This window comes from Mustela nivalis, assembly GCF_964662115.1.
Source record: "Mustela nivalis genome assembly, chromosome: 5".
NCBI lineage: Eukaryota > Metazoa > Chordata > Mammalia > Carnivora > Mustelidae > Mustela > Mustela nivalis.
The window spans coordinates 54,417,304-54,430,859 of record NC_139024.1 but is presented as its reverse complement, the minus strand read 5'-3'; the positions used below and the strand labels follow the sequence as shown (position 1 = coordinate 54,430,859).

General features: G+C 39.7%; 1 protein-coding gene and 1 long non-coding RNA gene across 5 annotated transcripts in view; both read left to right on the top strand.

The window, feature by feature from the left end:
- The window catches only part of LOC309864645 (sterile alpha motif domain-containing protein 5), a 909,922-nt gene that overhangs the window by 399,727 nt on the left and 496,639 nt on the right, over nt 1-13,556 (top strand). The window lies entirely within an intron of this gene.
- LOC309864655 overlaps nt 1-13,556 on the top strand; it is a 394,132-nt gene that overhangs the window by 301,177 nt on the left and 79,399 nt on the right. Inside the window, exon 2 of the long non-coding RNA XR_014311669.1 lies at nt 8,688-8,730. This is a non-coding gene — a long non-coding RNA (uncharacterized lncRNA). The remainder of the gene's footprint in view (nt 1-8,687; nt 8,731-13,556) is intronic.

The window sequence follows — 13,556 nt, the reverse complement described above, 5'->3', positions numbered from 1 at the left end:
GCCTTAGGAAGTACCCCAGGCAAGCACCAGGCGATACTATTAATAACCAGAGAGTTAAACTCTCCTCATTGCAGGATAATGTGAGTCAAATGTTTATAGAAGAAGATGAACTCACATCATGGATTTGGAAAGATTTTAAACCAAGATTTAAAATGTGTGCATGCATGCCCAAACATATACGCCCTCCTAGGGACTGCTACTTTAAGTTCCCTGAGCCACTTTAACAGTTGGGAATTTTTCAGTGGAAAAATTCACGGCTGGTTAAGTTGAGTCATTTATGAATAATAGTAGAGCTTCAAGTGAAGTGAAAATTCTTCGTAATTCAAGAGGTGATTGAGTCTTCAATGAACCTATGCCTTGTGTTCAACTTCTAGGTAATACTGGCTTAAAGAAGATTAGTCTGTTAAGGAAGGAGTATGTGATGGGGAGGAGTGAATCAGTTACATTCATCACCAATCTACGCTAAGCAAAGCTTTAGTCGCTCAATTCTCTAGCTACTTGTTTCAGAGACTATGGATGATAATCATTTTTCATTAATACTTTCATTACTAAATCAAATAACCTTTATTACTGACAACCGTATTAATAAAAAGAAAAAGATACAATCCCTTTCACTTATTCAGCTAGTAATTATTGAATACCTCCTTTGTATTAACTACTCTGTCAAATGATAGACACTCAGTGGAAATTTAGGTATAGACTTTATACTCATGGAGCTTGTAGATTGGTAGAAGACACTGACTAATAAACAGACAATTGCAATCCATTGTGATAACCAATAACCTATATTTCCTTGCCTAACAGCACCCTTCCCACAAAGGGGATTTCAAGAGCCTCATTATTTAATATAATATTGTATGTTAAAATACAGTACGGGGGGTGGGTCTGTGTGGTTCAGTCATTAAGCATCTGCCTTTGGCTCAGTTATGATCCCAGGGTCCTGGGATCGAGCCCCGCATCAAGATCCCTGCTCAGCAGAAAGTCTGCTTCCCCTCTCCCACTCCCCCTGCCAGTGTTCCCTCTCTTGCTTTATCTCCCTCTGTCAAATAAATAAATAAAATCTTTTAAAATATGTCTACATAATATGGGACTCTGTTCCCTAGCCATAGTGATTACCCCAGGGTAGGATACTCAGTTCCAACTGGTCAATCAGAATCTCTTTCTTCTCTGTTAGGATTGAGGTTGTGAAATGCTGGTGAAACAGAGTGCATTGTTTGAACTGGGAAAATAGGAGCTGGGGCCGGAAGTGTAGAGGTGGTTGACCTAACATGGAGATGCCCAACAGAAAAATCTGGCCCTCAAGAGAGATGTAAGAAGAGGAATAGGCACAAGAGATTACAAGACCCTGAAGAGAGGAAAAGAGGACAACTGAGAAATCAACAGTTTGATTTCCTAATGGTTTCCAGTCATCTAGTAGGTTCCCACCTTTCCTGAGGCATAGTTGTTCAACTTTGTTTCAGGTTTTATGAGGTATCCTAGTACATTTTTTCAATAACTTTTTAGCTTGCCTTGTTTAAAAATGGGGTTCTATCAGTTATGACCAAAGATAATACCAAAGGTGTTAGAATGAAGACATATTCCTATAGGGGTAAGAATATGATGTTAGTGGGATCACCTAGGTAAGAACTAAATCAGTCTTTCGGGAACTAAGAAGGGTTTCTAAGTGAGTTCCTATCTGAGCTGAATCCTAAAGGATGAATAGAAATCAGTTAGGTGGAGAGAAGGCAGGGAACAGGCAGAGAGAACAGCACATGCAAAGCTCAGAGGCTAGATAGCATGGCACATTTTAGGGACTACAGAAAGTTCTCTGTAGGTGATGCACAGGTAGGGCAATATGTATGTTCATGGGAAGAGAGGATTAGTGTCAAGAGATAAGTCTTGAGAGGCAAATAGGGACCATATCACGTAGGCCCTCTTAAGCCATGCACCTTATACATGTTGGAACTGGAACAGAAAAAGCTTCTTTCAGAAAACTAATTCTGTTTGACTTACATAGAAGCACCTCCAGGCCAAGTCATACAGGAGCCTGAGGCATAAGAAATAATCAGGAATATTCATTCTGTTTTTATTTAAAATGGTGATATTTTGTTCTTTTTTTTTTTTTAAGATTTATTTACTTATTTGAGAGAGAAACTGTGACAGACCATGAGTGGGGGAAGGGGCAGAAGGAGAGGGAGATAAATCCTGAAGCAGACTCCCCACTGAGCATGGAGCCAAACATGGGGCTGAGTCCCAGGGTCCTGACATTATAACCTGAGCTGAAATCAAGAGCTGGACGCTTAACCAATTGAGCCACCCAGGTGGCCACCCCGGATCATGGATCATCATCATCACCCAGGCCACCGCCATCATGGATGTTTTTGCATTACTTTCAACTTTTTAAAACATTACATTAAAAAATGTTACTTTCTCAGCCATGATCATTGCGTTCAATTGGGTTTCCTGAAAAAAAAAAATTCTCAGACCGGGGTGAGCACAGGTTTTCTTGGGAATCACTTTTGGAAGGAAAGCAGGATTGGATGGAGGGAGATGCTGACCTACAGAGCAGCTCCTTCAGCCTACCTCATGGGGAGTTCTGGAGCTGAGAAGATTCTTCTGAGTAGTCCCAGGTGAGGCAAGGGGCCCAGGCCTTTCTATCCCTATACAGGGCTAGCCATCAGGTGAGAGGCACTGGAGGAATGGTAAGGCAGGTTCCTGATGCCAAGAGCAATTCCAAGTAAGGGATCCAGCAGTCAGTAACTTATATTTAGAATTTTCCTGTAAGCAACCTTATTTCAAAGCTTTTGGAAGTGTAACCTGTATTTATATGTATTTACATGTAGTAAGTGGGCTAGAAATAGTTCATCAGTTTGTTAGATGGGATCCTGTTAGCAGTTGCCTTGTGAATAACAATAATTGGTCGTAAGAAGCTTAAAGAAAACTATGATTATACCATAATATTAACTAGGTGATTCAAAATTTATTTCTATTGTGTGATATATTGAGAACTTAAAGGATAAAATGGACAACAAGCTTTCTTGGGCCTTAAAAAATGCCATCGGAGATCATTGCAATTAGTATGTCCTGACAAAAACACGTACCAGGGCTGTGAGAGAGCCCGGTCTGGACTTTGAAAAGGAGATGATGTCTGAATGGAATCCTGAAGGGTGGCAAAGAGTTATTCAGACACATGAAATAAAGTATGGAGCTAAGGAAGAGAAGGGCACAGGACTGCCATTGTGAGTAGTTGAGTGTAGCCAGAGAATAGAGAAGTGTGAAAGGAGAGATGCGGGCTGAAGTCTGGGCCCTGAAGGGAATTGCACTGAATGGCATGTAAATGGACTTTCCCTTTCCTTAAACATTGAGGTGTTTAAGTATAGGTGATATTCTGAGACTTAACTTTAAAAAGTTCTCTTTTTAAAATAGAAATTAAAGCGGATTGGATTATGTCCCCAATATGGTTTGATTAAGCAACTCTATTAATTATTTGCTGCTGCCTAAGGAATTACCACAAACTTAAAGGCTTAAGACAGTATACCTTTACTATCCCATAAGATTGCAGTTAAGGTTTCCAGCATGGCTAATTTCTCATCAGGAGTCTGACTGGGGAAAGCTCCACTTCAAAGCTCTCTCAGGTCATTAGGGGAATGCATTTCATTGTAGTTGTGGGATTTGTGGCAGCTCACTTCTTGAAAGCCAGCAAGAGAGACAGAGAGAGAGTCTTATATGATGTCATGTAACCAAGGGAAGGGCATGACCTCTGCCATATTCTGTTGGTTAGAAGCAAATCACAGACGCTACCCACACTCCAGAGGAGGCCATTATACAAGGACATGAGCCTAGGAGTGAGCAGCCTTCAAGTCTCTTCAGTACACCCTCCCTGCTGGATGTTCCTACTTAGTCCAGTTGTGAATGAAAAAGTGGACGGCAAAGCAGTTTCTCAGGTGCCGTCTGTTGTTCTATTGTGGAGGAACTTCGATCTTGGGTAAAACTCTAGAGACCAAAGTCTACTTAGAAAATATTTATGCAGTATCAGCAAATATCACAGATTCTGCTTTACCCCAGAGAGTGTCTGCTGCCTTATCGTGTGGTCAAAGACAACATCATGATTCAGAAAGTGTTTGATTAATTAAATTATGTCATAACATGTTTAGAGGACTTCTGAAAACAAATGCTCAGTGGACCTTTGTGATACATTTCTTTCTTTCTTTCTTTCTTTTTTTTTTAAAGATTTTATTTATCTATTTGACAGACAGAGATCACAAGTAGGCAGAGAGGCAGGCAGAGAGAGAGGAGGAAGCAGGCTCCCTGCTGAGCAGAGAGCCTGATGTGAGCTCGATCCCAGGACCCTGGGATCATGACCTGAGCTGAAGGCAGAGGCTTTAACCCATGGAGCCACCCAAGCGCCCCTGTGATACATTTCTTAAATGTTTACTGATTGAGACGTCTCCAAGTCTTTCTTCTCTAACCTGCTCTTATGTTGGTTGCTTTCCTCTTTATTATGCTTTATCTGTAGAGTTTCTACTGAATACAACTATGAGAGGCAATACCTACCTGTGGTTTAGTGTGTTTTGTATGATGTGTTACATGCCATCAGGGAGTTTAGGTCTCTAATCCATGCCATCTGGTGATTCAGTGATATGTATGTGAATAAACAGTGACTCTGCTGTTTAACTACTTAGTATGTGCATTTAATTAAGTTCACAAATTCCTACAGGCATGTGGTTAAAGGGCTTTGGCAGATTTCCCCTCTGGAGGGCTTGGCACTCTGTCGCTGGAACTCTCCCTGGCACTGGAATTCCAGCCGTGCTTGCATTTGTAACAATGAGTGGTAGTTAATGCTGAAGCCTTGGTCAGCTCACATTTCAGTTCACACTGCCCAAGCAATTTAATAACTCATTCCAAAATAAGATCTCGTTATTTGAAATGTACTAGATCTATTTGCTTCATACAAAGTTATTTGTGAACAAGAAAAAAAGGATGAACATAATAAGAAAGCATCAAAACCACCTGCCTATGAGGATTTATCCTTTCTGTAATTGTTCTTCAGTTATTTTAGTCTGTATTACAAAGCTTCTTGATGAGCCAATGGTTAAAAGTAAAAATCTATGAAAATAAAATCAACAACAACAAAAAAAAAACCATTTTTTTCTAAAATGCAGTGAATCATGGCACTTCGGAGTCCAACTTCAGACTAAAATTGATTAATTGATGTGTGTCTATATGTGTAGTTTTTTAAAATGGGCATATTTACCCGTAGATGGTATTGAATTCCATTTTTGGTAGCGTAAGCCAAGAAAATGAGAATGAGGAAGAAACCATCTCCCACTCTGGTGCTCACAAGCTCTCTGATTTAGGGAAATTGAATGTTTTCTGGGTCTCAGCTTAGCTCTGACCATCAGATTGCTGAAAAATGTGCCAAATTAAAGCACGTGTAAATAAAAGATAAAAAAAGAATGTTCTATCTGACTTGATCTTTAGACTTTGTGACATCTGTGTGACCAAATGCTTTGCTTAACTTCTCAGCAACCTGTTAGCCTTCAGCAAGGTTAGAGAAGGGGGTTAAGAGTGCAGGGAAGCCCCTCAGGTGTGAGCATCTGAGTAGGTAGAGGTGATAGCTGTGGGGACATTGTGCCTTCCTCCCTGGGTTGGTATTGTTCTCTGAGCTGTTACCTAAGCGCTCTCTTGGAAAGGCTACAGCTACAGCTGGGAGTTCACAACCAAGGCATGTTAAAGGGTTTGCTGAGAAGGTCCCCAATTTGACTAAAGAAAGAAGAGACAGTGAATTTCTCTCTCTCTCTGAGGACAATCCTTTGGAGTTAAAAAGCCCCTTGTCTGGGGAAAGAGAGAGGCATTATCATTGTAAATAGGGTCACTTAAAAAATATATATGGTGCTTGTATTGTTGTTGGTGCTTCTTTCTATTGCTCCATTTTGCTGAGGATCTGACACCCAAAACAGACTCATGTTTTGCAGATAATTCAGGAGGTGAGCAACACTGTATTTGCTAGAACATCATTTTATCTGGTAGTAAGTTTTCAGATGTCCTACTTGAATGCCAAATATTGTTCCTCAGAATATGTGTTGTTTTTTCCTCCTTAACTTCTGTCCTTTCCCTGCTGGTTGCTAAGAAAATAGTAAATATGGTATCTGTACTTGCTGATTCATGCCCTGACCTCACACAACTCACATTTCTACGTCACTCCCCTTCCTGAGTATCCTCTAATCACCAAAGCCCACTGTTTCACTCATAGTCATCTCCCCTCCCCCCGCGAAGTTCCAACTCCGACAGTTCTTGCACCTTCCAGACAATCTTCCTGCAGCCCGAACACAGCTGCCCCAGCCTGGCTGGACTCCAGCCTCTTGCACTCTCCTCCAAAAACTTCATTAGTTTGGGTGCCTCCTTCCTGTTTGTCATGTTTGTGGCTTTCCCAAGGGCCTCTCTTTTTCTACAGCTGCACTCAGGCCCTCACAATCTCATCCATACTCCCAGAACCACAGTGAGTTTTCAGGAGACTCTGAAATCTCAATCCCAGGCTCTTACCTGCAACCAGAGCTCCCCTTTCCATCCTTGAATATACACTTTGTGCCGAACCTTCTGCATACCTTAAAAACTGAACTCATCTCAATGGTCATCACCCTCCTACTCACAATGGCTCATACCCTAGTTGTTTTATCTCTTTTCCCTGGTTTTCTGACTGCCTGGAGGCCAAGAGAATGTACTTAGAAGACCTCCTGATTGACAGACAGAGCCAAGGCTAGCCTTCAAGATCATCTCTCGGGCCACTGCTCCTTTCCAGTGACCCAGTGCAGGGCATGTAAGCTCACCCTTGTCCTGAATCTGAGTGAGAGGAAGTGGGCAAATGTATGCTTAATCAGTTACATCCACACAAATAAATGCAATTCCATTTCTAGAGTGTCCATTCTGCTGCTAGGCACCAAGGGTAAGCAGGAAAAAAAAAAAAAAAAAAAAAAAAAAAAAGTAAGATGTGGTCAAAACTGCCTCACTTGCTAGCGTAGATGGTGAAATGAATTTGCATCTCCTGGCCGGCTTGCAATCAGGAAGCCAGAGCAGGAAGAGGTCAGCCTGACCTTAAGGACCACAAACCATGGTCCTCTTCCCCCTGCTTCTTCAGCTATCTCTCCCACTACTTTCTTTTTTTATTTCTTTATTTGAGAAAGAGAGAATGAGTGGGGGCAGGAGCAGAGGGAGGGGCACAAGTGGACTCTGCACATGAACATGGAGTCCCGTGTAGGGCTCAGTCTCATGACCCTGAGACCATGACCTAAGGTGAAATCGAGTCAGACACTAAGTTGACGGAGCCACCCAGGTGTCCGTCTCCCACTACTGTCCTATGAGAGACTCTTAAATTAAGATTGGCTGGAGATTGGACCCTGAATACATTATCTCTTGGACCTCACTTTGCCTAACTCATATCAAATATGATCTGGGAATGACTTCACACATCTCTCTCTAGCACCTTCTCTCACCCTTGAATATGCTCCAGCTTTTCTCCATGAAACCTCTCTGGCCACCCTAAACCACATCAGCACCTCCCTCTGGACAGCATTTGATGTGTATCACTCTGTAACCACTGTCCCCTCTACCATCCTGATATGTGTGGACTAGTCCCTTTCTTCCTAGACTGGGAGCTCCTTGGTGCTTTTCATAAATATCTGATTTCCATGTAATACCTGGAATATTCCTTTATACACAACATATATTTAATAAACATCTCTTGAATAAGTAAATGAATGGAGTGACTAAGGACATTTTGTTTCATCTTTGTTTCTTACTTACTTTCCGCCTATTTCATGTCCCATTATTTCTCTATAGATCCTTACCCATCACAAGACTCAAGAATTCAAAAGAAAAGATCATTTTGCATTTCAAAAATATGACTGCTGAAACTGAAAGTAATTATTTATGTACTGGAGGCAGTAACTGTAAGAAATGTTAAGTACAGTTTAATTTCTGATACAGTTTCTGCACATATTTTTCTACCTTGTGGTACACAGTCCAGGCAACAGAGCCAAGATGTTTCACTTTATAACTAATTAGCTACTGAAATGGGAAGGTCCATGCAAATTATAAGCATTCTGCACTTTGAAAACCTTGGCAATTAGAAATATTTGGTGTCAGAGTTAACCTAAATTCGTAAGTACTTGTGTTTCATGATCACTAATCTGAGGTTTGAGGGCAACCAATAATCTAGGGCTATTGCTTCTTCCTAGAAAGCTTTGAACAATGTTCCACAAAGCAGCAGGCTAAATCTGGGATTAAGAAAGCCCTGACTTAGGGCATATCCCCCGCTTCCTTACCCTGATACAGATTTCTTGCAAAGCATTCTCGTTGCTTGATTTCCTGGCAATATTTTGTTCTTAGAAACAACAGAAGAGTGTGTTTTTATTCCTTTTGGTTTCCTGTTACCTTTTTCCTCTTTTGCCTGTGATTATCCATGATAGTGCATTAGGGCAAAATTAGCTCAGAGGGGGTTTTGCAACATGGCAACTGTCTTGTTGCAGTCTTGCTTATCCCTCACACAACTCCCTTCATGCCATAAATAAATTAAAACTTGTTTTTCTTCTAAAAACTTACTGGCACTTGTTGAGAAAATACTGGCAGTACAGGGGCCAGGATAATCTAAGAGCTGCTATCATTATTTTAGATGATAGCATCTTAATCTCTGTATTCCTTTCTTTTTCTAGGTAAGTGCTGTTTTCTTTACTCCAGGGAGCATTGATTTGCCTGGTAAGTGTTCATTTTATTGTGGTACTCGGTGTTGCTGCAAAAATTGCCTGAAAGAACCACATGGCAAGCTGGAAAGCACACGTGGGCTTGAGACACGCTTTATATTGAAAATGCTGGTGTGTGTGAAATCTTTTTTAGATGAATTTTTTTTTTCCTCTGAGATCTTAGTTTGTAGTTCTATCATAACATACTTTGTTCTCACGTTTGGAAAGGGGCCCAAGAGTTGATGAAGTGTTGATGAAAACTTGCCTTTTATGAGTTCTTTTTATGTGTGTTTCTTTCTTTTCCTTTCTTTCTGATCACTTCTTCCTGCCTTTATTAGAACTTTTTTTTTTTTAATACCCTACACTCAAATTTGGATAAACTGTAAAACTCCATGTAAAGACATTTTGCTTAAGTTTTTGCTACTCATGTTGTGTTGCTCCAGTCTTTTGGTATATTGTTACCAGGAACCTCATTAATCTACTGACTCCTCCTCTTCCAGAATGACAGTGACTTCATCTGTAGAGTATTAGATGGTCTGTTGGTATGCTGAGTGATGTGGTGATTAAGTCCTCCTTCACAGTAATGTTTTTATGAAGTTCCTAAAGCTAATATGTCTCTACCTTTTCTAGTCATACCGATATAGGCACCTTATGTAACGGATCTCCTCCTGTAGATTAGTGAATGAGAGTAGTTGTTTTTCTAGGTATTTATTTGATCCCAAGATTTCTCCTTAAAAAAAAAAAAAAATGATGGCAAGTAATCCAGAAGGGAAATGAATCACGGGGTATGGGGGAGTGGGGAAGTGGGAGACAAGAGTCCTTTTATTTGTGAATCAAATTTCACAGTACAATATACACCATGTCTGATGATTTTATTTTCTTAGGAGAGTCAACTTCCACTTTTAGCTGAGAAAGAAAATGCTAGACCATATTGTCTTTTGCGTGGGATATAGAAATTAAGTCTCCCTGTGTCTAACATGTACTTGATTATCTTATTGGTTCTCGGTCCAGGTCATTGGTTTTGTTAGAAGTATGTGTTCTTTAAAAATTCTGGATCTGGTTCAGCTCTATTCTGTTATCTCCAACTTCACGTTTCCTATTCAAAATTTCACTTTCATGTTCATTAATTTATCTGAAATATATGTAGTTTGTTGCTTGAAGGGTCTTTTATTTAAACACTTAGATTTATCTTGGTTTTGGCTTTTGATAATCTGACCTTAAAATATGTTTTACTTGTGTTTATGTCTCTTTAATGGAACATGTTTGAAGAAGAGTCCCTGGAGGTCAATTAAATTGCTCTGAACCATTCAAAAGACCCTAGATGTTGCTTAAAATAACCTGTATGAGATTTTGACCCCATGCTGTTTTCAGTCCTGCAATAGAATTTTTCTATTAAAGATTCTGGATTAAAAAGATCAGAAAACAGGAGACAGAAAGAGGAGAGGGTGAAGAAGGTTAGATTTCAAACTTGCATAGGCTGTTCCCCAGACTTTGAAGCCTATCAGAGACCCACAGACATGTGAACCAAGATGTTGTTTGAACAGGTTGCCTAACAATGGGCTGAATAGGGAACCACATTTTAAATTGACAAAGTTAGCCTGTGCTGGGAGTTTTTTATTCTTTACCTTTTGACCTTTTTGTATGCTGTAAATGAAATATGGTGGTATAGGTTTGAAAAAGCCAGGGGCTACTTATTTATACCAGTCATATGATGGAGAGAAAAGGCAAGAGTGAACAAATGCAGTGTGTTTAACTCTATCCCTTAACTCAGGCAGCAGTAAATAGAAAGACCCTTTGGTTCCAATCTGTAACCCTATTTTGGTATGAGAGCTTCTTTGTTATTTTTAAATTCTATTCACTTTATTCAGACAAGCCACCCAGAAAGGTCAAATCTGGAGAAGTGACTGAGTTTTACTTTCACTATAAAGATAACTTGAAAATACCTTATTGGAGATAAAGTCTTGTTTTTAACTTAGGTTTTTATGATTTATATTGTGCTACTTCTATTGTGAACATCTTCTGCTTTGAAACGAGATGTGCTTGAGTTTCTGCCCATGAAAATGTCTAAAATATCATTATTTTTCTTATTAAAGAATGCCAATCTAGCCGTCTATCACCTATAATGATCATATTGAATTTCTACCGCAGGGTAAAAGGAACCATATGATTATATGAGCCGTAATTGTGTAGCATTCATTTCTATGTTGTTTGAAAATTATTTTGTGGTGCTGTTGGCAAAGAGATACTATGTTTGTTCAACATTACGTGTTTAGTTATACTAGGTACATTCTGCGATATAGTATTTATTACATAATCCAAGTATGACCAAATATATTATAGAATCGAACTGAGTTATGAAAGGTATTGCAATTCATCTCTTTGCCTTAGTGATTTATGTTAGTACTGTGCTGATAATGAGAAATATAATGTATCCTTGTCTTCATGAAGCTGTGCTCTCAGGGTGGGGCAGGTGGAGGGATACAAGACAAAAAGAAAAAAATAATAAAAAAATAACAGTGTGAAATGGAATAGGAAGCATAGTATAGAAAACAAGTGTCTTAGAAGAATGGGGGGCATTGGCAATTTGAATGAGGAAAGCTGTGCAGAGAAAATGTAGTTTATTTTTCTAGGCCTGAGCAGATCTTTCAGAGCTCTTATCATACCAGGGAGGGGGAAATTTGGACTTGCTAATTAACATATCCCAATCTCTTCTGATTTTAACAGTTACAGTTAAGTCGGTGAAGTTCAAATCCCTACAGGTTCTGGCTCAGATCACCTCTGTTCTTTCCACCGCAGCCACCACCATCACTGGATGGCTGGATGCATGCAGGAGCTTGGGACATTGCCTCTTAGTATTGTGCTGGCTCCCATGTGTGCCCTGGCTGGGGTCCACTGAGTGGTGTCAATGTCTGTGCATGACTATGAACTGTAGTTTTGTCTGTGCCCGACTGTGAACTGTAGTTTTGTCTGTGCCCAGGCTCAGCCTGTCCTCCTGAGTTCTGGACAGCCCACAGTGGGTCCCTAGGTGGTATGATCACACTGTTGCCAGAGTGCAGGGACAATCTGTGCTGGAGAGTTCATAAGCAGCACCACCAACTGCCTTCTCTGCTTCCCAGACAGGGCACGGTGGGACATGGGGATATCTTCTAAAAGCAGATCAGTCAGCTCAAGTGTGTAAGGGGCCTCAGGTTCCTTCACTGCCCCCAACTTTTTGGACTTCCTGAGTTATTCTCGGCACCCTTTGATATAGTCTACAACCCTAAACCCAAAGGTATAAAGGCCTCTTTGCCCTAAGCATTACTGTCAGCCTCTAAAACATCTGGCTGCTGGGGTTTTGAAATAGAAAGGAAAGTTCAAGGTACTTTCCTGCTTCTCTTACCTCCACTTTCTCTCCTCGCAGTCCTTCTGGAATGGTGTTCTGCTTTTTTTTTTTAATTTTACATTGTATCCTAAGTTCTCTCAATTTCTGGAATATAGTCACTTCTAAGATCTAGTAGACAAAACCTGGCTATAATAAGCTAAATGAGAGCAAATAGGACTTTAAACAATTCTTCTATCAATTTTGTCCTTCATAACTGCTGACTCAACTCAGAAATTCAAGGTCAAACTTTCTTTCCTCCCTACTTCCCTTCCTTGCTTCCTTTCTTTCATTTTACTAAACAGATCTACTGCTTTTTATACACTAGGCAGGTTGTGTTTTAGGCTCACTAGAGAGCAAACTATATGCAGAAATGCAAAAGAGGAAAGCCCTATGCGGCAGAATGTGTCTACCATATTGTGCCCCTTTTTAGGAGATCAGTGCAGGTTCAAGAGGACTATATGTTCGATCAACAAGGGAGACACTAGATAGAGTTTATTATATTTGATGGCCTGTATTGAGGGCATCTAGAATGACTGGGGCTAGAATGAAGGTGAATTCAGATGATTGACCAAGGGGTTCATATAGTATCACATTCCCAAAGCGATTTTGGCAAACCTGCAGTCCAATAAACTGTTCTGAGAGATACAGAACAAAGGCCTATTTGGGGTTGCCACACACCATATGTTACCCTTGGAGATTCATAATGTGTATTAACATATTAATATTTCAGATTCCTCCTGCCATGTAGGAACATATGTAACACCATTTAACCCATGTGGGCCATATCCATGTAATACCTCTTAACAGTCCAGACAGATCACTTTAAGAACTGTTGCTAAGGTTCAGTGATAAGGCTGGGAAGAATTTTTTGTGGGAACCAATATATAGGAAGTAGAGTCTTAGGAACTCCATTCAATTTTTATTGAAGTCTTAATATATATATGGCAGACTATGATGAATCAGTCCAAAAATAAGTGCCAAATCAATCCTTCAGGATGTAGAATTTCTGAAAATTACTGCCTTTCTGTTTAAGATATCAGGTACTTACAGTCAGTTTGCTATATCATACAAGTAAAACAATCAGCTTTTGTTTAAAATATCAAGATAATCACAGAAGACATCACCAACCCTTCCTCAAAATAATTGTTTGTAGTAAATGTTCACTGTCTTTTGCTGAGTAGATATGATATATTAACAGTGATAAATAACAATTGTAATTGACATTTTAAACATACCATCAAGATATTCCAAAATATTGTTTCCTGGTAATATTGTTTAAGTCATTTTGGTGATCTCGGAAAGGATCTATATGAAATAACACTTAGAGGGGCCCTACATTTCATTTTATAATGAATTATCTCCCATTTTAATTGAAAATGTTACAACTTTTTATGTTAATCATGATAGAATGCCTCAGAGGACTTTTTTAATTATATTTTTATGGCTTGACCAATTTTATGTTTAATTTTTAATTTCTTTCT